The sequence below is a fragment of the Chinchilla lanigera genome, unplaced genomic scaffold, assembly GCF_000276665.1.
Source record: "Chinchilla lanigera isolate Chin_1 unplaced genomic scaffold, ChiLan1.0 scaffold00009, whole genome shotgun sequence".
NCBI classification, from domain to species: domain Eukaryota; kingdom Metazoa; phylum Chordata; class Mammalia; order Rodentia; family Chinchillidae; genus Chinchilla; species Chinchilla lanigera.
The window spans coordinates 35178005-35203356 of NW_004955410.1; the positions used below are offsets into that span (position 1 = coordinate 35178005).

The 25352-nt window shown below is 44.0% G+C and overlaps 1 pseudogene; it reads left to right on the forward strand.

Annotated features, from left to right (window-relative positions):
* Positions 1-1020: 1020 nt before the first annotated feature.
* LOC102029833 lies at positions 1021-24230 on the forward strand (annotated as a pseudogene).
* Positions 24231-25352: the final 1122 nt, after the last annotated feature.

A 25352-nucleotide genomic window follows, 5' to 3' on the forward strand; every position in this document is an offset into this window, starting at 1 on the left:
ATGTTTATTGGTTATTTTGTTTATTATCCATGTGTATGCTCTCTGCCCCTTTAGAACACCTTTGAATCTTAAACTTATTCAATACTGAGCAGGGGCCAGACCTCAGACCTCATATCTGATTGAATGTTGGTGAGGAAAATCTCTGTCCTGTGGTGTTGGCAGGATGGACTTGTTTTGGGGCTTAGGTGGCTCATCAGATGCTTTAGGCAAAGGTGCTCCTCTGAGTTGGATACATCATTCTTCATGGGTTGGCAAGTCTGCATGGTGGCCCTCAAAATGTGACTGTCCAATCCAAGGCCATTTGTTATTTTCTCATTGCCTGTGACAGCTAAGTTCTCTTCTCTGAGGCCCAGTACACTTGGGCTTCCCTTATTATGGGACCACTGACAGCTATGTATCACCACAAATTTTCTGAACATGAGGATCCCCAGTTTGAGCCTGCACTGGATATCACGCATTTATACTCCATTTTGGAAATTGGTGGGGGTATAAAATATTTATCAATGTACTCTGAATTCCATTAACGCTCAAATGTATAACATATACCAAGCTGTTGCCATATTTACAGGACTTGGAGCTCCTAAGACAGTTTAACATTTAAAAAACCTACTTCCCCAAAGAGTTGAATTCGTGAATGTTCTTAAGTGAGTGCTGTTAGAAGAAAGGTGGCCTAGACTTGACCCTGAGTGACACATCCCAGTGCCCACCCCTGCCAGGTGAAGCAGCGCTCTGCCTTCCTCCTGTGCTTCTCCCCACCCTCTTCCCTCCCTGGCTCCATCGCAGTTCTGAGTGTCTTCTGGGAAAACAGTTCTTGATCTTCCTGCTAGCAAAAGTGGATAATGTGCTAAACATTGACCCCTCATGGATCTGGCTCACTGCTTTCACTATCGGAGAGGTGTTCTGGGTGGGTAGGAAGATGAACAGCTAAGCGGCTGTTTCCTGGAAAGGGTATTGATAGCATTGGAAGCCTCTAGGACTTTCTTTCCTTCTTTGTCCTTTGTTCTCCGAAACCATAGCGGCATGCTTTCTCAAGGGGAATGGGACGAGAAAATGGCCCCTGTAGCTGGTGGAGAGGAAGGGTTTGTGAGTTACGGCAATATCCTTCCTTCTCACCTTTACTGTGGGGATTTGGAACTCCTGGGTCCAGGTAAAGATTTGTCTTTGCCTCCTGTAGTCTGTTGGGCTTGCTGTAGTATGTCTCTATCTTATTGCAACTCATAAACACCAGCAAACAGTGTTGTGCTGTGGCAGTTTTTACACTATTGACTACTCAAAGGAAGCTATTGTGGGAGTACTTATACACTACAAACTTAGCAAACACTACAAATCAGATGTTTTTTTATTTTGAGAGCCAGTTTAGCAGCACACTAATGTCTAGGGAAATGAAAATTATCCCACATCCAAGCTGGATACAATGATTCTTGCTTGTAATCCAAGCACTATGGAGGCTGAGACAGGAGAATCACAGATTTGAGGCCAGCCTGAACAATTTAGCAAGCTCCTGTCTCAGAATAAAATAAAAAGTGGTAGGAATGTAGCTCAGTGGTAGAGAACTTGCCTAGTGAGCTCAAATGTTCAAGGTCCTAGTTTCAATTTTTAGCACCCTCCAGCCACCACCCCCATCATTTCACATTCAGGCTGCACTTCTGGCCAATTAAGTTAGAATCTTCATGTGTGGAGTCACGGCACGAACAGTTTTTTTAAAGTTTCCAGTAATTCCAACGTGTAGCCAAAGTTGGAATCAATTTTTCAGTCTAATCCTCCTAATTTATAGGAATTGTGATCAAAGGATCAAGATGACTCCTCCCAACTAAACAGCTTCCAGAGTTAGGAGTGATGTCTGGACCCTAGAAAAGGTGAATCTTTCTCCAGAAAGAAAAAGATCCTGCAAATGATAGCCTCACCTCTGTTCCAATTTGTCTTCTCTAGCTGTCCTCTCAGCCACATTTCCTTCTACATGTCATTTCCTGTCAGGTACCAGCAATACTTTCTAGGTACTGACATCTAACATGTGGCCCTGGTTCTCAAAGTGAGGTCTGTCTGGGGAATAAGTTCACTTGAGTAAACAGAGGTGGTGAGGACAGTGTGTGGTTGTATCCCTAGTGGGCAGTGCAGGATTTTCCATACTAGCACAGTGGCTCAGAACGCAGAGCTGTTGCTAGGAAAAGAGTTGATGTTTGTGGTAGAGAATCAGAAACTCATTTACATTTGAGTTGTCAGAAAAGCACTGGCCTGGGGTTCTTCAAAGTAGGGTTTAGGGCCTCCCCTCAAAAAGTCCCTGTCCCTTCTGCCTCTTGGCCAGATGTAGTAGGAAAAGACAGTGGAGTCCTCACCCGAAGAGAGGAATGAGTAATAAAAATAGTTTACAAAGTGCTTTCACAGGCATGATCTCATTTGGGTTGATGACCCACGGGCTCTTGAATGGAGAAGGAATTGGGGGGTTTGGGAATTCAAATTGCATCTCCATTGTCTTGGGAAACCCTTTCCGGCAAATAGGAGTCAGCAAATCCCCACCTTGCTATCCTTCCTTCTCAGGCCAGGAGCATTTAGAACTAATTGAATCACTAGATTAGCTAATGCAGCCTCCATTAAGACCACAAGGTCCCAAAGGAGAGGCCACTGAAGAGAAACACAAAGAACCACACCCAACTCAAGCATCATCCCAGCCCCCAATATCCCTGCTTAGTCTCAGTGTCCCATGGATCTGCCTATTTGTCTGGTTTGACCTGTTAGATACTCCCATGGCTCTAAGGGGTTGAGGACAAGGCTAATTTATGCTCTCCATTTGTGTTGATGTAGAGGAGAGAAACTCCCAACCTGCTAGATGTCTGGTACAAGTCTGTGTTCTTTAAAATTGAAGAATTTTGAAGAATGAATTTTAGGAACAATGAAGGTTAAGAGCAGAATATATTTATTAGGAGAAAGAAAGCTTCTGTCCAAGAGAGAGACAGAGGGGTTCCAAATGGGTTGCCAAGGACCCTGCCTTTTCTAGGGATCTTTACAAAGAAAATGCACAGAAGGCGGGTCTAAGGTGAGAAAAATGGGAAATCACAAGCTGGGCATGAGGTGGAACAAAACTATGGTCAACCAATAAGATTACGAGTATAATTGTTCAGGTAAAATTGATTAAATTGGGATCAAATGGGGAAGAAAGTCATGTAGCAAGCAGGCATGGATACAGAACAGGGGCTTTTTCTGTGGGGAGTTGGGTCAGTGACTCTTCCTGGCTTTCTCAAGGTGATAGAGACCTATTTAGACTATCAATCCCTGTTGCTTATCCTTAGGAAGTATGTGGGTGAATTTGTTCTATCTTTTGTCTTGAGATCTGGCTCACAGCAGAGGTGCCTGCCTCTCCCACAGTTGCAAAATATCTCATTTTCTGCACTGTCTCCTTTGAGGGACTAGTCCTACCTGACTGCCTATAATATTTTATCTAACTTAGTTGCCTACAACAGTGTCAGTTGCTTATCCCAAGGGATAATCCATAATGTATATTGTTAAATATATATTTTTCTCCTCTGAATTTTCTCTTAGGGTAGTGCTTCCTCCTTTGGGGAAACTGAACCACAAAATAAGAAGGTACCCATTCAAATGTCATGAGGTTATATCCTAGAAGGGTAGGGACAAAAACTCAGGTCTTCTAACTAATTTTCTTCCACTCAGACAAATAGCCTCTTCTGTGCGGGTGGGTGGGATGCTATCTGGGTTTGTTTACACAGTCTGTTTATTGGATGCCAGCATTCACCCTGCTCACAGCTGGTAGGGCACCACGATAAGGAAAATCACTATGGTCCCTGCACGCACGGAGCTGAAAGGCGGTGGCTGGAACAGGCCTGCCAAATCCGAGTCTGTGGGGTGAATGAACACAAGGGAATTGTACAGCTTGGGGCCAAATTCTTGGGACCAGCCCTTCGAGGTAAAGGTAACTCCTACTCTAATAGGATGATGAAGAAGGTCACCTAGCATATTTACTGTACTTTGTGAAGGCTGAGGTCTTGCCTATTCCTTCTCTCAGCATCTTATTTAAACTTGCGACCTTTCATTCTCGGGATCACCGTCACTGTCACTTAGCCTGTGCGCACAGCCCCTGCTATGTTAGTACCGGGTCTCTGTCTCTCCTCTCTCACCCTCTGCCCTCCCTCATGCACTTGTGTACTTGGGGGAGGGTGCAGTGTCTGACCTATCCCTTCCTCCCCACTTTCTCACCTGTACTACTTTCTTGCTGCCCTCTCCACCACCTGGATTTCCTAGGCAGTGACACAATTGGCTTCTGAGGACAGAGTTTTCCATGTCTGCCGAGGCCCCTGCTGGCCAGCAGTCAGTGTCCTAGGTTAATTCTCTCAGAGAGTTTTGATTTTTCTTTTAAAAACTATATTTGCCTCTCACCATGATAATATCTCCTGGCAAAAAATTAGAAACTATAGAAAAGCAAACACAAAATAGAAGGGTCATCTGCCGCTATCTGGGAATAACTGTTTACATGTTGGTGAGTTTCCTTTCTAACCTTTTAAACATACATACATACATACATGAATGTTAACATACATCTGTACATGTACATATATTTGAATATTCACACATATACACTAACTGAGTATCTGCTTTCCAAAATGCCATACAAACCACAGGGGGACTAGGAGTGTTTCAGATTTCAGAATTTTTTTTAATTTGGAATATAGACACATGTCGCATAATGTTTTGGTCAGCCATGGAAGTCCCATAAGACTATAAGGAGCTGAAAATTCCTATCACCTAGTGATGGTGTAGCTGGCTTCATTTGTATGATACACTCCGTGCTGTTTGCACAATATTGACGTTGCCTGATAACACATTAATGAATCCCTGCTTTCATTAGTGCCTGATTGTATTCATACAGACCCTTGGCCACTTGAGGTTCCAGATCCAAAACTGAGCATCATGTCAGCATTCAAACAGTTTAGATTTCAGATTATAGGATTAAGGATCCTCAACTTATATAGTAGTGCATAAATGGGGTGTGTGTGTGTATAAATATTAACAAAAGCAAAACAAAAATGAGGACAAACATTGAGAGGACTCTGACAGTTTTGGGACAAACAGAGAGAGCCACTTGCATGGTGCTCTTTATATCTAAGGTGGCTCTTAAACTGGATGATGTTCTGGCTCCCAGCAAGGGTGGTCTTGTTCCAGCCATTTCAGTGAATGTCACTGATTGCATCGGTGACAGCTAGTGTCAACTATTAAGCAGGTTGGGTGGATAGACAATCACTCTTGGGCCTGGTTAGCACAAGTCAGGCAGATATACAGCCTCAGTTTCCTTATCTATTAAATGGGATATTGATGGTAACACCTCAGAGGGTTTGCATTTATATCTGCAAGCAGAGCCCTAAGCAAGGAACTGGGTGCAGACAGCTTGTTTTGGAGTAGTCAGTAGGAGAAGGGATGTCATGGGGTCCCTGAGCTTCTAGAGAAGATTTTGGAGACATCAGAAGGTTCTGCCTGGAGACTAGAGGAGGGTCACTTACCTAATAGCTTCTGCCCTATTGGTGGAGAGTTGCCCCTGGGGCTGTAAGCTAGGCTGTGCTTGGATTGCTGATGCCTGAAGGCCAAAATCTCAGTATCAGAGTGCTGGAGGGGGAAGCAGGTGAGTTTCTGAAGCAAGACACAGCCAGAGTTCTCCACTTCAGTGGTGGCTGAGGTCAGATATGGTCCTGGGTCACAGCTCTGGGTCTTGTTGCATTTCCTAAGATGCCTCTGGGTGAAAGGCCAAGAGGAGAGGAGAGAAACTGAGGCTGTGACACACACCCATACAAACGACAGGAGGGTGAAGACTTCAAGCTAGAGCTTTTCTGAGTTCTCTGATTACACCCATTGTGAAAAGAACTAGGTAGAAAGGAAAAGAGTAAGACATCACAGGCATCCTGTCTCCTGAACTGCAATCAGGTACATGAGAGAAGAGCACACCTTCCCTGCCTCCCAGGAGCAGCAGACCTTGCCCTTGCCCTGACACCCTGACCTAATTGCTTCCCAGAAAAAGGTTTGTTTTCTAACCCAAAGTGCAGGTGACAGTAGGTCAGAGGACAGGGCTGCCTGTGCAAGTGTTCGGATGCTGGTTCTGGCCGGACTTTCAGGTCTCAGGTGGTGTATCTCTCCACAGAAAAGAAGTTCAGTATCCTTGGCATTTGAAGCACATGGTTGGGACACAAACTTTAGCCCCTAGCTCATGACTAAATCAGACCTTTTCTGAACTTCCGTTTTTTCAGGCATAAAGTGGGCTCAAATTCAAAATAATGTCATGACCCTCTAGTATGAGTGTGAGGAAGTGTGCTCAAACTCACAAAGCCCACAGAAGATATCTCTTCCCAAGTGTGCAGCTCATTGTAGCTGGAAATGAGCAAAGTGAGAGTCTTTACACCAGGTTAATTGGCAGATACTGTAAGTTACAGCCTTTTAATTTGGAGATCCAAGGGTTACACAATTGCCAGCATGCTACTGCCCTCAGGGAATCACACCCCTCTGCAAGGAACTGACAGATAATGAGGAAAAACGTTTTGTGCATGGTGATGTGCCCTTTGCTGGTGTTTTGGTTTCAGGGGCAGTCCTGGATCCACCACTGGAAGGAGGCACCATGGACTCATCGAGCTGAGCCCTCTCAGACACTCTAGGTATTTATCTGTTCTCTCTTCACGTTAATGAACGATTGTCAGGCTCTTAGCAACCTTTTACAGATATGGGCTGAAATATCCCCTGATCTCTTGCCTCTTCCCCCATTCCTGGAGCCCCACCCGCCAAGAGTCTGCCTGCTACCAAATTGCCATGCCAGCAATTTTCTCAGCCGCTTAAAAGGCCATCAAGACAGCATCAAACTGCCTGTACATGCTAAACCCAAATGCTTATGGAGCAGAGCCCAGAGTGGGATGCTAAATTGGATTCTATCAAATCAACATCAGCTGCGTGCAAGCCACTGATAATGAAAGGCTCCTAACGATGTCATTCATTGCTGTGAAGAGATGACTGGGAGCTGAGAATGGATGGCTGCTTGCTCTTGCTGGGGAGGAAAAGAGGCACTGGGGAGAGGTTATGTGACAGACTGTCCCTTGGTGGATACTAGAGGGAGGAAGGCAAGAAAGAAGAGGCAGAGGACTTCTTAGAATGGAGATGGTTGTAGAAAAATCTTTCATACCCTCCTGCATATTCCACAGAGAGAGAGAGCTCAGAAATAAATCATGGTAGGTCCAGCCAGTTGTGGAGATAAAGTCTAACTCTGAATCCACAAACAGCTCTCACATCGCTCCCCACCGACTCCGGCCCTTCACAAGCTCCTCAGCTTGAGTGGTAACTACCATACTTTAAAGAGACAAAGGATGGAAGTGCTGATCTAGGATTTGCTGGGATCTCTTGGTTTCTAGACCAGATCTTTCTTCATCTTTGTTCCAGATCACACAGTCTGCATCTTCTATCTTCTGCTTGGCACAGGTATTCATTTTCTATAGCTGCTGCAACAAATTGTTACTTGGTTAGTGGCTAAAACAACACAAATTGATTATCTACAGTTTTTAACTCAGAAGTCTCACATGGGTTTTGCCAGGTGAAGTTCAAAATGTGGACAGGGATGCATCTCTCTCCAAAGGCCCCAGGGGTGCAGGCTTCTTTGACTTTTCTATGTTCCAGAGGTCTCTCTCTGTGTGTGACTTTTCACTCTTTCCCTTTGTCTTCCAAGTCTGCATTGCCCCATCTGTCTGGCTTTTTCTCTATAGTCATACCTCTCCCTGACTGCAGCTGGAAAATGTTCTGATGGCTAACTGGACCTACCTGGGCGATCAAAGAAACTCCCCCTATTGTAATGGGCCTTAACCTTAATCACATCTGCAAAGTTCCTTTTGCCATGTAAGGTGATATAGTCACAGACTCTGGGGCTTACTATGTAGACATCATTTGAAGGGCCATTTTGCCTCTACAGCACACATAGACTGAAGCCTGGTTGCTCAAATTCTTTCCATTTGGCCGAAATGCCTGGTAATCAGAATGGAGCCAGATGCGATAGCATCCACAGCCTTGGACGCATGGCCATGGGCAGACAACACTGAAAAATCGGTGTCTGTGGGCAACAGTGCCAAGTCTGCACCAGCTGGAATGGAGAGAGAAGCCTGCTGGCTGAGGGTGATTTTCAGTCTCTTTCCCAAAACCAGGAATGCCAGTGATAATGCTGCACCTCAGATGATGCTTGCTGGGTTTCAAAGCCATGTGAAAATGGGGTAGGACTTGGGGAAATCAGACTCATGTTGCGGAAGGGGGAACTGGGGTACAAGATGGGTCAGGGTTTCCTCAGTGTCGTCAATGGCTTCATGACCAGATCTGGAACTTTTAATTTCTAGATCAGGGTTCTGTTCAGCTGGATGAAGCATCTAGAGATGGTTCTGGCCCCTCTCACAGGGGTCCAGACTGAACCTGGTGAATGTGGGAACACTTAGGATCACAAGTAGGGGGGACTAGCTGTTCAGAATAATAACATCTATTATTTCATAGGGGCCTTAGTATTTAGTTGGCAAGTATTTCTAGGCACATGTGACATACTCACGTGGTGGGCACTCTGCCCACATGGAGCCTGCTGTCTGACTAGCTTATCTCCAAGCTTAGCCTCTGCCCAACACCTTGCCCGCAGACTGAAGCTCCTCATAAGTAATAGGCCCCAAGCAGCTGTGAGGAGGAGTGGAGAGAAACTTACATGGGGATCTGACAGTGGTGCTTTGGGCCAAGTTAGTTTACTAACCCTAATCTCTCCGTCTCTCCATTATTACTGTAAAATGGGACAATAATAAATGTAAGTATGTAAGAACATTTACTATGTATCAGAAAGTGATCTAACTGGAGTTACAGTTTTTAGATATAGCTCACTTAATACTCAAAATGGCATTGTGATGGCCATTTATTTTGCAGTGCTAGGGATCAAACATGGGGCCTTATTTATGCTAGGCAGGTGCTCAACCACTGAGCTATACGCCCAGCCCTGGATGGTTTAATTTTGTGTAGCAGCTTGCCTAGGCCACAGTGCCCATTTATTTGGTCAAACTAAAGTCTAGCTGTTACTGAGAAAGTATTTTTTAAAATTGAGATTAACCTTTAAGACAGCAGCCTTTGAGTAAAGCAGGTTACTCTTTATGTTGTGGGTGGGCCTCATCCAATCAGTTAAACGCCTTATGTGAAAAGACTGAGATTCCCCAATGGAAAAAGATTCAAAGCCTTCAAACTGCCCTTGGCCTGAAGTCTGCAGCATGGACTCCTGCTGGAGTTTTTACTCTGCCTTGCAGATTTCAGACTTCTAGCCCCTACAGTCAGGTGAGCCTATTCCTTAAATGAAGTCTCTCCTCTTTTCTCTCCCTTTCTCCCTCTCTCCCTTTTTCTCTCCCATTGGCTCTGGTGTCTGGAGCTCTCTGAACAATACAGACATTGTGAGGCAGAAAGGATGGTCATGTATGTCAGTGCCACAGCTGAAAAAGTGGACAGACTCCTTCCCACCCCTGACAGAAGACGGTAGTCATCACCCCACACACTACATTTCCCAGTCTCCTGTGCATTGAGGTTGGTCATGTGACTAGTTCTAGCCACTGGAATGCGGGCACAGTGACATGTCAGAACTATACCTGTCTTGGAATTCCCCACCCAAGTACTTAGTACTTTGCTAAATGGAGAAGACACAATGGAGGCCTCTGAGAAGGAACACTGGATATTTAGAGCATTGGCCCCCAAACCTTTCTGTGGATGGTTACCCCCATGGGGTTAGGCTGAGCAAGAAATAAACCTTTATAGCCTTAAGTTGCTATAAAGCGACTTAAGTCATTTGTTTTAACAAGTGGCCCTCTCTGACAATTCATTGTCTAAAATTGCTCAGCCAGCAGGGGGCAGTCAGGACTCAAACTCAGGCAGTGGCTTGCCCACTACCTATTCAGCAGCTGCCTTGGGGTGTTTTCTTTGCGGGGAGGAGTAAATAAGATACAGTGGTATATAGCATCCTTGGCACTTGGTACCTTCTCCCCATACCTGGTAGTTATTAATATGACAAGCGTTTTTTTTTTTTTTTCTTTTTAAAATCTGATGGTGCCTCTTGTAATGCTGTGGACAAAATGAAATGTTATAAGCTGAATGGTGGCTTCCTCATTGGTTGAACAATTTCCCCAAGATGTGTTGATTAATGAATCGATGTCAACCAGAAAATCCCTAGTGCTGGGTCATGGAACTTGTCCATCTCCCTAAAGAACTATACAATGTGTCTGTCTTCTTTGACATTTTATCCCCTACATGAAGATGTAGGAGGCATGCTTAGCAAATTGATAGATGAAACAAAGGTAGATGGAGAGCTAATATGTTGAATGACAAAGTGAAGATTCAAAAAAGGTCTGGGCAGGCCAGAACAATGGACTGAAACTAACAAGATAAAATGTAGGAGGTATAAATCAAAGTCTTGCCTTTAGTTTAAAAATGATCTGAATGAGGACAAAGTGAGGGAGGCTTGACATAATAGCAGTTTATATATGAAAGTCATAGGGTTCTTGTTGTCTCTAAGACTTATATGAGTTGGGAGAATGAGACTCTTTAAAAATGAAGAACATCATTAATAGAAGCATCAGGACCAGACTGCAGTCATCCGCTCAGCAACTATATATTGATTGCTTACTGTGTGCTGGGCATTGTGTTGGGTGCTAGTGATAAAACAGGGAGGGAGAGAGCTGCATCCTGTCCTCATGCATCAGACATTTAAGGATAGAATTATCCTGGGATTTGCAGCCAGATGATGAGAAGCTTGAGTATCCTGTGATACGAGAAATGGTCCAAGGAACTAGGAATAAGGAGATTCAGAAGAGCTTCATAAGTACAAAAGGTCATATCTTCCAGTAAATGTTATACATTTCAGAAGCAGAGAAGACCAATGGTTAAGAATGGCTGAGTCTTGTGCTAGGTACTCAGTTGTTTAGTCTTCTCAACAGCTCTGGGGCAGACATTATTTTTCCTTTTCAAAGATAAGGAAACAAAGGCTCAGAGAGGTTAGTGTAACTTGGATGTGTTCATAGAGCTGGCAAGTGGATGAGATAGGATCTGAATCTTATCTGTCTTGTGTTAGTCTTGTGTTAGTTCCTGCTTACCACCTTGACTCCGCTTTCACCTTCATTTGAGGAAGATGCTTCTAGCAACTGTCACTGTACATAAATAGACCACAGTGTGCTTTCTTCCCCCGGAATGTTTTGGCAGGAGCTGGATGAGATTCCTAGGATCCCCTCAATGGGCTTCTTCACTGGTGCCTGTGGAGTGCGGTGGGGTGAAGGAGGGTGGGTAACAGCTCTGTGTCTTCATCTCTGGCCTCATTTGCTACATTCCAGCCACACATCCCTAGGAGAACCTTGAACGAGCCACTTTTCTTCCCATGTTAGAGCATTTTCACACTTCAGTCCACCCCCCGTATCCCATCGCTAACTTTTGCTCCTCTTTCTGGCTTTAATCAAAACATCACTTTCCACACAGGAAGTGATTTCTGACACTCAACATCGGATTAGCTGCCCCTCTTGGAGGTCCTCAGTACACTCAGGATGGCTGGCTCCATGTCCGAAGTTCCTGAAAAACAGGGCCTAGGTCTGTTTTATATTCTTCCCCAGTCTCATAGCTGAGCACACAGTAGTTACTTAATAAAGGCTTTGAGGATTCACAACATCATCTAAGATCCAGGGATACTTTGGTGCTGTGGAATGGTTCACATCTATTGGATCTACTGGGCTTCGCACCTTGCCTTTTACCTTCTTAGTGCTACACCCTTCCTCACTAGAGGGGTTGTTTCGGAGTGGGCAGTGTTGTGGGCATGGAGCATGGAGCAGGACTGGTGGGCAGCAGCCACTGGCCACCAGCTCCACAGTCTTCTCCACAGTGCTAGAAACTGGACGAGAAATGGCCGTGGAGTCAGGAGGGGCCTAGTGGAGATAATGAGATGCCCAGTGACCTCAGTGATTATCTGGGCTGACCCCTTCATTTCCTGCCTCAGAATCCCCAGAGCCCTGGGCCCCCTGCACGTGGGGCTGCAACTCATCACTGAACCTCCATGTATGCCTGGCTTGACTTCCTGACCAGGAAGCAGCAGGGAGAGAAGGGGGTTAATGATGAGCCCTGCACGCAGGCAGGGTGAGGTGGGGTGGGGGAGAGAGGATGATGTCAGCCAGGCCACACGGCAGAGACAAAAGCCCCTAATTGCTCTTTTCCTTCTTGTCAGAAAGTGCATTGGCTGACTCCATAGTTACTGTAATAAAGGCCTGCAGACAGGGAAGGAGGCCGACTAATGAGAGGGCCATTGTTCAGTGAAGAGGGGAAGTGGGAAATGAGATAGGCCTGTGGTCCTCGAGCTGAGTTTCCTAGAGGGAAGGGGTGTGTGTGTGTGTGTGTGTGTGTGTGTGTGTGTGTGGCAGTCCCCTGGGTGTGTGTGTGTGTGTGTATGGCAGTCCCCTGGGTCACCTGGCCTGGGCTGGTGGAGAGGGATCTGCAGGAGGGGTGGGTGGTCAAGGTGCATTTTTAGATGCTTTCTCCATGGGAGCTGCTGGTCTTCTCGGGAATTTGACAGAGTTCTAGGACCTCACTAGAGCTATGATCTATGGGAACAAACCTGGGTCTGAATTGCCCAGTGGCTTTGCCAATAGGCAGGATGACTTCCTTCATGGGGCAGATTTTGAGAAGTGATTTAGTTTGCAGGGAATTTCCCTGAATACTGGGTTACTCTTCTCATAAATGTATTGTGATTGCTCTCAACTGAGCAATTCTCCTTCCAGAACCTATCTTAGAATCAGGAGGTCTGTTCCTCTATTCCTATGTAGTTGGGCCTCCTTTTTTTTTTTTTTTTTTTTTAGCTAACTGAAGGGCTAGGTGTCCTTGCCAATCTGCAGTCCCTAGTTGAGGAGCTTCTGACATTGCTTCAGTCCCCAGCAGATCTAGGAACCTGTGGGCATCCTCACCCACCTCCCCACATGCAATGCCCTCAAACAGCTCACCTCTGTATGCACAGTGTGCCACTGAACTCCCCACTACCACTACACACCTAGAGTATCACCCTTTCTCCTCTACCCTTGAAAGTTTGCTTCCTAACTTTTGTATGAAAGTTGCTTAGATAAGCAAACTGTGATAGATACATGCAGTGGAATATTATTCAGCCTAAAAAGGAAGCAAATTCTGACTTATGCTACCACATGGATGAACTAAGGAGAAAATATTGTATAACTCCATTAGTATGAGGTACCTACTGTACTTAAACTCACAGAAACAGATATGACTAATGATTTCTATGAGCTGGCGAAAGGGAGTGGGGAGTTGTTAAATGGGTACATTTTCTACTTCATAAAGTGAATGAAATTATGGAGGTACATAGTGGTGATGGTGGTAAAGATATGACTATTTAGTACTACTGAACTATGCATTTAAAATGGATGAAAAAAAGAAATGGATCAAAAAATGAGTGGAGGAGAGAAGGAGGAAAGGGAAAGGGGATGAAGAAAAGGAATCAGGATGTATTATGTACATGTACCAACTCCCCATAAGATATATGATCATTATGTACTGCAAACATATGCTGATAAATACAAAATTCATATTAAAATGGATGAAATGGTAAATTTTTCATTGTGCATATTTTATTATGATAAAAAAAGACTCAATTTCTTCCTTTTCTGACATCTATGCAACTTGTCCTTGGATCCCCAATTTTAGCATCTGCTTGATGTCACCTTGAACTGGGATCTATCCATTCTGGTTTTGGAGTCTTGCCTTTTCCCCTGATGGTAGCCAAACCAGAGACTGTGCTTATCTTTGTCTTTACTCCATTACTGGAGTGTTCAGGATGTACCTGCTGTATTGAATGAAATGGCATTCTAGTCTAAAGTATCCCAGGACACTAGACTTTTCACTTTGGGCGATTGGGGTGGCCCAAAGTTTGGCTAAACAGGTGGAACTGTTTAAGCACTTTCTAAGGGTCCTGGAACCCCTGCACTCAGCCACCAACCAGTAGGCAAATGTATCATTCCAAGAGGGGAGGCCACCTGAAGATAGGAAGGAGGGTCAGGGCACGGTCTCCTGCCGTCTCTCCCAAGGTGAAGCTGTGAAGGAGAGCTGTTATGGTCAGATAGCTTTAAGAAATGGTGTAATCCAACTTAAACCATGTTGTCTGTAGTGAGTTTTCTCAAATTCTTTAAAACACAAATGTGTACGTGACTCTCACTGTGTGCTGCTCCCATGTGCATCTCACTCTGTCATCCCCTGGCAGGCATTATCTCCCAGGAGCTGGGTTTCATGGCTTGGTCCTAGAGAACCTCCTTCCTGTGTGGACACCACATAGAAGTCCTCACACACACCTTCACATGGGGTCCAGCTCCTGGAGGAACCACAGGTTTCTAGTGTACTTGGCCCCTCTGCCAACCTTGCTGAGTCCCTCTGGGCATCCTATCATGGATCAAGCTGCAGGTGGGGCAGTAAGCTCTGCTCAGCAGCCATCCCTTCCTATCTGAAGGCTCATTTATCCTCTGAACTTCTTCAGTTCTCTTTAATACCCTACTCTGGCCCAAGTGCTATAATTTATTCACAGTTCCACATCTCTACCCTGCTGCTCTCAGTCACCAATCCCATTCATATTCTGCCTTGCATTATTTAAATCTAGAAAATGTTCTGGCCCTGAAATGAGGAGAGAGAGACTCATTAATCTGGGATATATATATATATATATATGGTATTTGTATTTACATATTTCTAACTCTTTGGAACTTCAGAGGGCTTTGCAATTCTTTACTGAATAAAGTGTATGTTTTCTAGTATGAGCTTTAAGAACTGCTGATCTTATCTTGCCTAACTACCTGCACCACACCTTATGTTTTCGTATTACTGGACCAGCAGTACTTCTTCAAGCAAGCCATACAATTTTCCACCTTTGTGCTTTTGCTGGTGCTATTTTCTCTGCCAGAACAACCAGTGCAGCCCTGGTCTCTTTTTGGCTCATTCCTGCACCTTGTCTTTTAGCACACAGCTTATATGGTGCCCTGTACTGGATTAAGTGCCATTCTTCTTTGCATGTGTGCAGAGAAGTGACATCCAACACAGGGTTTTCTGTTATAGGTAGAAATGATATGTTTACTTATCTATCTCCACTAGACTTTTGTTTCTTGAGATCAGGACCAAGCCTCTTTAAGTTTTGTAGCTTCAGTGCTGTTACTACAAAGCAGAACAAAGTATGAGTGTGGTGGGAGTTTTAGTGAAAACACTATCTTTGATTTTATTTTCATAATAATAGAGGGGAGCAAAATGCCTACGGACATAGGATGTCCTAGTAAAGATAATGTTTCTTCTTTTTGTATTTATCACGGAGGCTTCTTCCTGAACTGCTTCACTGAGATTCGAGTGCTCAGTCAAGGTCAACCATATCTGCTCAATACTTTCACTAGTTCTGAGTTCAAGACTATGGACTCTACCCTTCAAAGGAAGTTTTTTACTTGACTAAGAGAAAAATCTCTATTCCAAAACCACAGATGTTTGGGTGACCCTGGAAATCAGTGTTCTTGACTATAAGAAGTGTTGGTGAGGGATCATGGAGGGACCAGTGCAAATGGATTCTTCCTTTCCATCCTGGGGAGGAGAGGACATAAAACTCCATGGAGGCCCTAAGGGTTACTTGTCTGCTTCCCAGCAGTGGTGGTGGAGGAGGAAGCGGGGCAGATTGTGCCCGTGTGAATCACACTTGTTTTCCCTGCTGTTTAGGGAAAGTGAATCAGTACCGGGACAGAGTCCGGCAGCAGCCAAGGTCGACCAGAAGTAGCAACCGTCTTTCCCTCCCCCAAGGACACTTCATCCTTATCTATCCATGGGCCTAACAAAGCAATCACTGCCTCCCACTGTTTCAATCTTTTACTCAATCACTTAATGATTTCTCAAGTCCAGGTGGCAGAACCACCGCCCCAGTATTAACACAGACTATAATTATCCATCCTAATCCTCGCCACTGCACCTCCTGTTTAGAGTTCTTAACTGGACCGAATTTCACCCGTTTTCTTGCTGTGGGCATAAAAAGGACCGAGGGCCTCTAATCACTGCCTGGGGTCTTGGAGCAGCCAGCCATAAACTGCAATATCTGCTCGTTTATTCCTGTTCATTCAATTGGCTTCAAATTGCTCTGAACGAATTCTTTGGCTGCAGAAGAAGCTGTGCAGGCTTATTTTCATTAGCATGGAGACTGGGCAGGGAAGCGGGGAGAGAAAAGAGGAAAAGAGGACTTGGTTGTTGGAGTTTTCTCTCGCTGTCATCCCTATGTTGCCTCTGTGTTGCACAGGATCTGCCCCAACTCCATGCAGTCCATTGTCGAGGGAGCCTGAATCTTCTTCAGTGAACCTGAGTCTTACTGATACACGCTGCTTCCCCGCAGGAAACTCATGGCTGAATGGTTCCATGATGGAAAAGAGAGCCAAACCTGTACTTCTCCAGCAAAGCTGTGCCGGCAGGAGAAGACTGTGCTATCTGAGCATAGCTTTATTGTTTGTAGTGAGGAGCTGGAGAATCTTAGTTAGGAGAGATATGGTGCTAATGGTATCCATTGAGCAGCCACATAGTAACCCTAAACATGGATGCCTTGCTCTTTCTCATCACCAGTACAGCCTTCAGAAGACCACCTTCTCCTAGAACCCCTGTGCTGAAGAAAGCTTCTGAGGTCAAGGCATTTTTCTGCTCTGAATTCTTTTTTGAATTCCTGACTTATGTTTTTTTTTTTTTTAAATTCACTGAGGGGTTTGGATCTAAATCTTTCTTATGTAAGGGAAGCCTGTTTCTTTTTTCTTCATCTTTACCTGATCTTCTCTGTCTATAGTTCTTTTTAAAGTGGGAACCCATTATGTAAGTCTTACTTCATTTCCCTCAGCCTTATGTTCCCTGGGCCAACTCATTCCCATTCCAAGAGTCTTAGAATCAGAACTTGGGAGCCAGAAGGATTTCTGTTAACCAGACCTTCCCAGGTTGACTTTATCACCCTCTATTTGATAAGTGGTATCTTTTAGGTCCTGCCCAATTTCTCTGCAAAACTTTTAGAAGGAAGGTCACCTTCTATTTCTCCTACTTCTACTGCTCATGTGGCCCTGGGGGTTGAACTGAACATTTTAAAGAGGAATTCTTGTTCTCTCAAGCTTTCCCTTCAGAGATGTAGGATAGATTAAAAATTAATCACACTTTATTTTTTTCCCCCTTAAGGACAAGGCAAAGGGAGCTAGGTATGGGGGAAGTGTGGTTTTCAGAAGCCAGTCCCCACATTTCAGCTTCATGAAAGAGGTCTTCCAGAGTAGATGAGGCTGTGCTAGAAAAAATACTGGGTTTGTATCTAGGAATCTTAGGTCCTAGCACCAATTATCCCAACTCTAGCTGGATAACCTTGGATCAGTCACTGTGTCTCTCTGGGTTTCAGTGTCTCTGTCTATAAAATGTGGAAATTGGAGCAATGAATTCTGACATCATCCATAGTTCTGACATTTATGAGGGATGACCGGATAGCAGAGTAGGGGTGGGTAATGAATGATGGGGGTGAAGGATGCTTGCAGCCAAGGCAGCACTGTGGAAGGAAAATGAGATAGAGGCTATAATGAAACAACCAAGAGAAAGTGGTAGAGGGTAAAGAGAGAGGGATCGCCCTGAGGGAAGGGTGGATGTATGATGTGTGTATTGTAGGGGAGGGTGGAGTGGTCAGGCCCCGGTGTGCTGGAAAGGTACAGATCTCATTTTTGTTCTTCTAAAATTGTGGCCCATTTCCACAGTGCTGTTCACAGCATTGACCTATGGCCAGTGTATTTCTCCTGTGCCAACAGCTCACACTTGAAGTAGGTTGCTCCAGACTTTTCAGATCACCTGGGAACTGCTGTGTTTTACAGGGGTCCTCTCCATTTGCTCAGCCAGCAGGCAAAGTACCTGTCTAATGGCTGAGCTCATCTTGCAGATAGATAATAAGTCCCCATCAGGTTCAAGCCAACCTTTTTTTTAAAAAAAGTATCCAGCAGCCAGTATTTTCCACTGCCTTTTCTCTACTAATACCATGGCAATGGTGCATTAGACACAGGAGCATCAGTGATTTGAAGAAAGATCAAGACACTATTTTCTATGTCTGTAAACATTTTTCTCTAGGCTTCTTTGACATGGTTGGATGTCTGAATGCCTTGGGCCCAGGCAAGTGACTGTCCCCTGCAGCCGATGCATCTCCCTGCCCTGTCTAGCAGAAAATGCAGTCCTCTTCTGGTGATGGAGGCTAGGCCAGGTCTGGAGCCCTGCAGCTTGCCAGACAGTGCTTGGCAATGCTGTAATCTGAAACACACCTCAGAGGCAAAGGCAGAGGAGGGACCAAGTGACTCATGGCCATTTCCCAGAACCGTAAGATTTTCTGAGAGCTAAGCCAGCTCTAGTTGGAAAGTCAGGAGCAAGGGCTTCCCAGAGGGCCAAGGATTTGTTCCCATTCCTGCACTCAGCAGGGCACTCTGGGCACTGCGGCTCAGCACTCCCTTGGCAAACTTTGTTGTCTGTGTCACCAATTTCATTTACTTTTTCTCTTCTTTTTCCCTAGATTCTATCCATGTCATGATCAATAATAGTAACTTCACTTTGCTTAATTTTCTATATACATGATTGCTTTCCTTCATGGCATCTCTGTGAGATGTCTACTGTTATTATCCCATCCTATAGAAGAGCTATTGAGGAACAGGAAGTGGTAAGTCATTTGTCCCAGGTCTTATGGAGAGTAAATATCAGAGCTAGAACTCAACCCTAAATCACCTACTGCTGAACACCAGGACCTTGCCACCACAGTGAAGCAAGAGGGAATCTGTTTTGCAAGAGACCAAAGATAAATGAATCTTCTATAGGTTCTGGTGTCCAGAGTACAGAGACTCAGTGATGAACTGTCATATGCTCAGTGACTTTCCTCTTAAATGTGAGTTCTCATCCATTCTGACAAGGAGAATATCGGGAAGGACCTGGGACCACAGATTTTGGAGACCTTGAATCTAGTTCTGTTTCCACTATAGCTCGCATAATATATGTCTGGAAAAATCACTTGATTCTTTCTACAAAATGGGAACATGTTACCCATGGCTACCACCTGCATCTCCTCCTATAGGTTATAGAAAATGGGATACTTAAATGAAGTCAGGCATCTGGGTTCCAGTTTTAGTAATATGACATAATAGAAACCTTGTGATCTCCAGCAACCTTCCATTTCTTCGCCTATAGGCTGGGTGTACTAATATTTGCCCTGCCAATGGGGGTTTTTATTAGAGTCAGTTATGATGATAGTGTTTCAAAAAAGGAAAAGATCTGTACAAAATTAAAGTAGTGCTAACGGAGCAGTCGTGTGGGATATTTAATGTGGAAAGCTTTGAATTCTTCATCAGAAAGGATGTACATAAAGGGGTGATTGAATGTGCTGTATTTTTCATGGAAGTGAGCAAATCAGGCTTCCTTCTCTGGTACTCAGAACTTCATGCTCTCATTATTGCTTCCTTCATCATCTGCTGGCTATGGGAAATGATGGATTGTTGGGACTACACAGTGGTTTATCTAGTCATTCCTCAAACCATCCCTGGGAGGACGTACTGGGGAAGATAAAAAGAAAAGGAGGGATTGTTAAGAGGATAGAAACCATCTAAGCTTCTGGGTCCTGGAGACTGGCACCATCTACTCCCTACCTTGGTTATCTTCTGAATCTACCAGCAGGATCTACAGGAAGGCTGTAGGTGACAGTGAGAGGATTCATTCTTTAAAAGGCCTGTGTTGGGGGCCCAACACCGCCTTGAGGGAAACATGGAAGTTTTGCATTAATGTTGACCAAGTTTAAGCTAACACACATTGGGAAAATGCTTGACATCCTGTGGATATTTTGCATAGAAAAAATTGCCAAGCCAAGGGCCCTTGCCTGGAACAGAGTTACTTTTAAGACATCAGGCAGTTGGTAACACTGTAACACTGAAGGCATTATAACATGCTAGTGCTTGTCTCTGACTTTGCATTTAGGTGTGTGTAGGTCTAATCTTTTTCACATGGAAGGTATCTAGGTTATCCTTTAATATCTTCTAGGGTGGAAGATTCCAAAATTGCTCTGGGTAAGTCATACAAGTAGTAACAAATTTAATATTCCCAAAGCCTAGATCCATATCTCTTCCTATAGTTTAAGAGACTATTCTTGAGGTCTCAGTAAGGGAGGAAAAAAGCTTGTTTTGACCTCTCTTTGAAGACTTACAGTTCAATTTTATTGAAACTTGTGTCCTCTATTAACACCAAGAATTATGAAGGGTGTGAATTTAATCTACTTATAAGCTAATAGGCTAACCTATTATTACTTCAAGTTGGCAGAAGATGTGTGATTCATAGATCAGAGGTAAAAAACACAGCAGTAGCCAGGTTGTCAGCTTATTTATGTTGGCCTACTGAACCCCAATTCCCTCACAATGGGAATGAAAATGGCCAGACGGGCACATGTGTACACTCAGTGAATTTTGTTATAGGAGGGAAACCTAGAGTTCAAGGAACCCAAATCTTTTATAATGGGCAGTAAGCATTTCTACTCAGTTCTGTGGTCAGACCTTATCTCTATCTTTTAGGGCTGTTCACATTGCAAACATTCTTGTGAAGGTAACTTGGAACAAAACTCAGTCAGCACCTTGCTTGCAAGACTGACTCAAGAGTCCACAGAGGCGCCCAGTATTTGCCAGAGTCTCCCAATATTTGCCAGTTTTATTATATTTAGATAAACGAAACCCAATTTCTATCTCTTTCCCAAGCCCTTCATTTGTCTGGAAGTTGTCTTCACTGGGCCTCGGACTGTCTGTGTCTGCCATCTGGACAACAGTATTCAGACAGGCTAGCTACTCCTCTATAGGGGACTTCCTGGAGACCTTCATAAAAGTAGTTTGTCTTCTTGTTCAGTGGTCCCCACAGAAACTGCACCTGGAAGGTACGTAGTCTCATCTCTTCAGTTCTAGAAAGATGAAGACAAATTGCAGGCAATTTAGAGACAGGCAACTTAGGTGATTAGGGATGATTTCAGGGGAAAGATGAAAAGAACTGTACATGTAAGCGTCTGCTCAGTTGTACTGAGTGATGGGAGGAAGGGCATGTGAGGAAGCATCCAACACCTGAACCGGTAGGGCTTATCATGCCCTTTGTAACAGAGATGTCCGACTCTTTTTCACCCTACCTTGTCCTTGTTACCTATCTACTTCCCATTTTATAAAACTATGATGAAAATGGTCTTTTGTAGTGGGGACTGAAGGATGCAGTATGTATTAACAATCACTTAGAGTAGTGCTTAGCACATTAGGGAACTCAGGCAGTGCATGCTATTTTTGAAACACAGAAACTTAGAGATAGAAACAATCTTAGTTTCATCTTAAGATTCTTAGTCTACAGGGAAGAAAACTAAAGTTCAGGCATAGAGGTGACTGTATGGACACAATACTAGTTACAGGAAGAATAGAGCTAACTAGGAGCTAATAAGAAGTTAGGTCTTTTCATACCCAAGTGGGTGCTATATTGATATCTACTTCTTTTCTGCTGCTTAATTTATCAAACAAAGCTGTAACTTTCTAGGTCAGAATTCACCCAGAACATTTAGGGCCTAAGAATATATTAAGGATCTGTGTTATTTTAACATGTTTTAATTGTTAATGTCATTCAATGAGGAAAAGTAGCATAAGCCTATATAAGATTTCAAGTTTCCATCTGAGCTCCTTAAGAGAAGGAAGACAGCTTTTCTGAGATGAAGTGTAACATTTTTCAAAGGCCTCCTGCTGAAGTTCCTCTCACTTAGGGTGTTGACATTAATGGCTACATACATATAGGCTTTTTATTCTGGGGCTAAGTAGAGACAGCCATAAATTTCTTATTTTCCACAATTCTCTTTTAAGTGTCTATAAATGTGGGTGAGAAAATTTGTTACAATTTCCTACAAATAAAGTAAGCTTTTTTTTTTTACAACATAGATGCAGATGCTTTTCATTTCTAAGGAATCTCACAAAACATTATTTTCAATCAAGTTACGTTGATTAAATAGTGATCACTTGCCTATGTTCTGTGAATCAGAATTAACTGCTACTCAGAGTTTGTAATCCGTATATGAACATTGCTGTCCCCTGAGTGGAACAATTCCAGGCCTTCAATCATAATGTGATGTTTTAATGTAATGGAGCAAACTTACCCCAACCAACTATTTGTTTCATTTTTTGAAATATTAAAACATGTCCAAAGATTCTCATTACTACTTTAAAGAAGAATTAGACATTATATACTGCAAATATTGCAAAAAGAAGGGTTCAAGAGATGGGTGGAAGGGGGAGGGTGGGGAAAGGGATGAAAAAAGAAATGAGAATGTCCTATGCGCCAGTACCAGCTCCATGCAAGAATGTGAAAACTATGTACTTCACATATGTACTAATAAACTAAAATAATACATGCATAAATACATAAGAAGCACTAGAAACCGTTACCCATAGGATCAAGAAACAAGAAGGCCCAGAGGTGCTGGCAGAGGCCTCTTGGAGTGACCTCTGTTGATGTTCATTGCTGTTGATGTTTTTTGCTGATAAGGGCTGTGGGATGGGGGAGGGCCTCAGGGCCCTCAGTCCATGTCTAGACTGTCATCCTCTGCTGGTGGGATTCTCTTTAATTTAACTTCAGAGGCAGCTAGTTCTTTCTCTCCAGCCCCAAGCTGAACTTATCAGTCTTTTCTCAAGAGTATGATGATCAGAGCAGAGACTCGGAGCCTGACGGTCCATGAAGAGCAGCACCATTGGAAGGGAGTCTGTGCTTTCCCAGTGTGGCATGCTGGAGCCACCCTTGTGAGTTCTTATCTTTGATGTCCAGCTGTCTTCAAGTTTACGAGATACCTGAGTGTCCTGCCAACACATTGTTCCTAAATAAATAATCATTTAAAGTTGGTTTCTAGAGCAGCAGAGGCAGCAGCCAGAGTAACCGCAGCCTGTGCCCTCTCCCACACTCCTGGGGGTATTCTTCCCCTTCCTCTTCCTCCCCCTCCACCCCCTTTCTCCTCTGCCCACCCTCGGGGCCCTCCTTGCCTTCCCCCCCATTGTTCCTCCCCAGGCTCCTGCCTTCCTCTTTTCCCCTCAGTCATCTCGTGCCTGCAGTTTTTGGCTTTGATCCCCACCAGTGATCAAAGACTTGACCACTCAAAAAGTTCCCCTCCCCACAGAACTCGACGTGGACACCGGTGTGGTTGAAGGTGGATTAAACGTCACTCTCACCATCTGGCTATTATGCATGGAAAGGAAGTTGCCAGTATCATCAGAAAGAAAGGAGTGGCACATGTATCAACATCTCAGAAGGGACTTGCCCTGAACGATTTATCACTTTGGCTGGACCCACAAAGCTATGGTCACTGACCAACTGGAAGAGGACATCAGCAGCTCTATGACAAGCAACACAGCTGCCAGTAGAAGCCTGTCATTCTAAGGCTGGTGGTCCCTGCTAGTCAGTGTGGCTCTCTCATTGGAAAAGGCGGTTGCAAGATCAAGGACATAGGAGAGAGTACAGGGGCTTAGGTCCAAGAGGTGGGAGATATTCTCTCCAGCTGAACTGAGCAGGCTATCACTATTGCTAGCATCCCACAGTCCATCACTGAGTATGCCAAACAGATCGGTGTGGTCATGTTGGAGTCCCCCTCAAAGGGTGTGACCATCCTGTACGGGCCCAAGCCATCAAGTTCTCCAGTCATCTTTGCAGGTGGTCAGGCCTACACCATTCAAGGACAGTATGCCATTCCACAGCCAGATTTGACCAAGCTGCACCAGTTGGCAATACAACAGTCTCATTTTTCCTTGATGCATGACAGCACCGGATATAGTGGCATTGAATCCCACTCTCCAGAGGTGAAATGCTATTGGGCAGTTTTGCATGCATCTGGTCAGACTACTTCTCATGAACTCACCATTCCAAACAATTTGATTGGCTGCATAACTGGCTATCAAGGTGCCCAAATCAATCATATCTGTCAGAAATCTGGGGCACAGGTCAAAATAGTGAACTCAGTGGAAGGATCTACTATAGGCAGGTTACCATCACTGGATCTGCTGCCAGCATTAGCCTGGCTCAATATCTAGTCAATGTCAGGCTTTCCTTGGAGAGGGGTGACATGGGGAGCAGCTAGAACAATGCAGATTCATCCATAACCCTTTCTGCTGTTCACCACCACCCATGTTCCATCTGTGTAGTTTCTGAATAATCAGCAATTTCAGGTTTTAAATAATTTGTAAATTTTCAGTTTCTACACACTTTATCATCTTCACGTGATTTTTTAAATTAAAATGTTTTAATTCCTTAAAGTAAATAAATGAAGTTGGCTTCTAATGCTGGTCACCAAGAAACCTTAACTAAAAGAGGCATAGACTTAGTAAACAGCAGTATTGGCCTTAAGAGCCCACGCTTCACGATTTTCAATCTAAAGCTCTTTCCAGCGCACCATGCTGCCACTCAGAAACGCCTATGAACCCTTGACATGACTCATGCTCTGAGCAATACAATAATTATTAGACAATGGAAGTTCTAGGAGGAAAAAAAGCAATTTTTGTGATCATTGTGAAAACTTTCCAAAAAGTGTGAGCTAGAAAAAACAAAATTACATATAGACCTAAATACTCTATTACGTTAAATTAGAATAGTGAATTCAGGTTATTTTAAAATGAAATATTATTGTAACACAATCTCTGGGGTAGATTTTTCAGAGCCTTAATATGCAAAATAAACATTCTCTAGATTTCAAAATATTGTTCCCTGGTTTTCAGTGAGTTCCTAGAGGGATGCGAATGAATATGCTTCTCTAGGCAAATAATATACTCATTTCAAGGTTGTGAGGGGAGAAATTGGGATTTTTTTTCCTATTGTACTAGTGTCCCTACTTTATCAATAGAGACACAGCATGTAATTGTTTGAGGTCCACTGAGAGGAGGAGGAAGACAAGTCAAGGGATAAATGTGTTAGTCAATTTCCATTGCTGTAACAATGAGCTAATAAACTTACTTAGAGGAAAGGTTTATTTGGTTCCCAGTTTCAGAGGTTTCATTCCATGGTCAATTGGCCCTGCTGCTAATGGGCCTGTGGTAAGGTAGTACATCATGCAGGGGGCATTTGGTGAACTAGCTGTTCAGCTCACAGTGGCTGGGAAATCAAAAGAGAGAAAGAGGAGGGTCCAGGGTCCCAGTGTTCCTTCCAAGGGCATGCTGAGAGATGACTGGAAGACTTCCAAGTAGGCCCCACCTCTTAAAGGTTCTGTCACCTTTGAATAGTGCCACAGGTTGGAACTAAGATTCTAACACATGGACAGTTGAGGGCCACTT